The following is a 3,612-nucleotide window of genomic DNA, read 5'->3' as shown; positions in this document are numbered from 1 at the left end:
CTTTTCAACCTGGTGTTTCACATACTGTCAACTTTGGATTCTTCCAGTGGACTCCTATGCATAAGCCAGCAAAAGCTATGACATTGTTGAGGGCTTTGCTGTGCTAAACGATCTGTAGAGTTTTGCTTTTGTTTCCAGCTGAGTGGCTTTGTCTGCAATCACAATAATGCACTTCCACGACCTTTTGTTTGACAGTGAAAAATGGCAAGGCCTGCTGTTTCAGGGCACACCAAACAACAACTTTTCAACTACAGTCTGGCAATGCCAGACACATATATGCCAGGAATACTACTAAGCATGATGTAAATATGTCTATTGAAATAGTAATTAGAAAAGTACGTTGTGGATGTCAAAGAGCAAATGTGTATATGTGTTAATTACCTACCCATCCCCTGAAGCATGTGTCATAATCAGATGCTGCTCAACCATGTACACGAGCTCATCATTTACCATCTTTTGCATGGCAAAAACACCCTCCATTGATGTTTTGACTGTGACATCAAGTAGGGTACAACGGGGTAAAAGGCCCTGCGGGGTAAAAGGCTCCTTTGATTTTCTTTCTCCCAAAATACCAGATAGCAACAAAAAATACCATAGTACATTTCTAAACACCTGTTTGTCACTATAGACTGAAAAATGTTCCTGATCCATGAGATCATTGCATGTGGTGTCTAAAGGTTGATTTGGAGGCAATTTTTTAATTTTTTAATTTTATTATTATTATTGCAAATTTATTTAGCTAATGAAAATCCTTTTTTGGGATATTGTATTTCCTTTAGTGTGTAATATAGCTGTTTGTGCATGTAAAAGGTCTGCAAAGTTACAAAGCACCAAGTCCACACTAAAGGGAGTTAATCTCTCCCACAGAAAACACTGCTCCTGAACTGCCTGAAATGCCTGGTTTGCAGTCCAGCCATTACTTCCTTGACAAAGCTACGTCACTATGTAATACATCTGCATAATGCCCGCCTCAGGAATGCACTGCTAAGGACGTCTTGGGAGCTGAAACTCGGTTATAGTAAGGGGCGTAACATTTCCGACACACGCTCTAAGCAGCTGACCAATCACAACAGACTGGGCCAGCTGACCAATCAGAGCAGAATGGGCTTTCCGGAAAGGGGGGACAGGAGCTACAACAGAGTGTTTCAGACAGAGGGTGAAAAGAGGTGCTGCAGCAAAGTACAGTATGAGAAAAATAATGTGTTTTTTTTAAAGCATGTAAACCTATTCTAGTAGACCCCCAAAATAAAATTATGAACCTGTAAATTAGCATAATATGGGCTCTTTAACACATTTCTTTTGAGACAGAATACTAATTGATCATTTTCAGTTGTGTTCAAGGTCAACAAATAAAAGGTTTTTCAATAACTGTCCAGTAATATGATACATCATGATGGCGCCACGGATGGTCGCCTCGGTGTGGAGCGCTCCTATTGTTTTGTTGTTTTTGTTTGTTTGTTCTGTGTTTAGTAATCTTTTTCCAGTCAGTTTTACCAGAGACGAACTGCTGAACATTCGACAGCTTATACCAGACAGTCTTTTCCCGGTTTTTGAATATTCAGACGTTTTGCTAGACATTTAAGTTGGAGGCATGGCTTTGTTGTTCAGGAGACGCAGGCAAGGAACACGAGCTGGTGCGCTGGTCAAACTCCGTCGGCGGGGCTTTCGAACAATGCTGCCGAGCATTCATCTTGCGAATCTCTGCTCTCTTCTTAACAAAACGGACGAACTACATCTCCTCACCCGCACAAACAAGGACTTTTCAACCTCTGCTGCCTTGTGCATACAGAAACCTGGCTGAGTGAAGCCATTCCGGATAGCGCGTTACATCTGCCGGGCTTCCAGCTGTTCAGAGCGGATTGCATCATGGAGTTAATGGGGAAAACGAGAAGTGGTGGAACATGCTTTTACATCAGTGAAAGTTGGTGTACAGATGTAACAACGTTAAAAAGGATGTGCTGTCCTAATTTGGAAGCGCTCTTTATTAACTGTAAGCCTTTCTACTCACCGCAGGATTTTTCCTCGTTTATTCTGGTGAGTGTGTATATCGCGCCAAAGGCGTGTTTGAATGCGGCACTGCAACAACTGGATCAAATCACAGACATGGAACAACAATACCCGGACTCAGTTATTATTATTCTTGGGGATTTTAACAAAGCAAATATCACACGTGAACTGCCCAAATACAAACAGCACATTACATGCCCCACCAGAGACAGGAACATACTGGATCATTGCTACACAACAATAAAGGATGCATATCGTTCTGTCCCTAGAGCAGCTTTGGGACTCTCTGATAACTGTCTGGTTCATCTTCTTCCAACCTTCAGACAGAAATTAAAATCAACCAAGCCAGTAGTAAGGACTGTAAAGAGATGGACCAATGAAGCAGAGCGGGAACTACAAGCCTGCTTCGATTGCACGGATTGGAGTGTTTTTGAGGCTGCAGCCACAGACCTGGAAGAGCTCACAGATACTGTTACATCATATATCAGTTTCTGTGAGGATATGTGCATTCCTACTAGGACTTATTTAAAGTTCTACAATGACAAACCGTGGTTTACAGCAAAGCTCAGGCAGCTTCGTCAGGCCAAAGAGGATGCTTACAGGGGTGGGGATAAAGTCTTGTACAATCAGGCCAGGAACACACTGAACAAGGAAATCAGTGGCTAAAAGAAGATACTCTGAGAAGCTGAAAAACACGTTTTCAGCTAACGACCCTGCATCAGTGTGGAGTGGCATGAAACAACTCACAAATTATAGGACTCCTACCCCCAACCCTGTGGTGGACCAACAACTGGCTGACGACCTGAATGTATTCTACTGCAGATTTTAAAGGCCCAATCTCACACCCCACACCCACTCTGACCTTCACGTCACACAAACACCAACACCTCCTGCAACCCCCCTCCTCCCCCCTCCTGCTACTCAACCTGCACTTAAGATCTGTGAAGATGATGTGAGCCGCATCTTTTGGAAACAAAAGACAAGGAAAGATTCAGGACCAGATGGCGTCTCACCAGCGTGTCTTCGATCCTGTGCTAAGCAGCTGGCCCCCATCTTCACACATATCTTCAATAGATCACTGGAGCAGTGTGAAGTCCCATGCTGCTTCAAACGCTCAATCATTATTCCTGTCCCAAAGAAACCAAAAATCACAGGACTTAATGACTACAGACCTGTCGCCCTGACGTCTGTGGTCATGAAATCATTTGAGAGACTGGTGTTGGCCCACCTGAAGAACATCACTGGACCCTTCCTAGATCCCCTTCAATTTGCTTATCGAGCATACAGGTCTGTGGATGATGCAGTCAACATGGGATTGCATCATATCCTGCAACATCTGGACAGACCAGGGACATATGCAAGGATCCTTTTTGTGGACTTCATTTCGGCTTTCAACACCATCATCCCAGCTATACTCCAGAATAAATTACACCAACTCTCTGTTCCCATGTCTATCTGTCAGTGGATTACCAGCTTTCTGACGGACAGGCAGCAGCTTGTGAGACAGGGGAAACTCACTTCCAGCACCTGTTCAATCAGCACTGGTGCCCCCCAGGGATGTGTGCTCTCCCCACTACTCTTCTCCCTCTACACCAATGACTGCAT

The sequence above is a fragment of the Myxocyprinus asiaticus genome, chromosome 23 (assembly GCF_019703515.2).
Source record: "Myxocyprinus asiaticus isolate MX2 ecotype Aquarium Trade chromosome 23, UBuf_Myxa_2, whole genome shotgun sequence".
In the NCBI taxonomy this organism is placed as follows: Eukaryota; Metazoa; Chordata; class Actinopteri; order Cypriniformes; family Catostomidae; genus Myxocyprinus; species Myxocyprinus asiaticus.
This window is presented reverse-complemented; position numbering follows the sequence as displayed.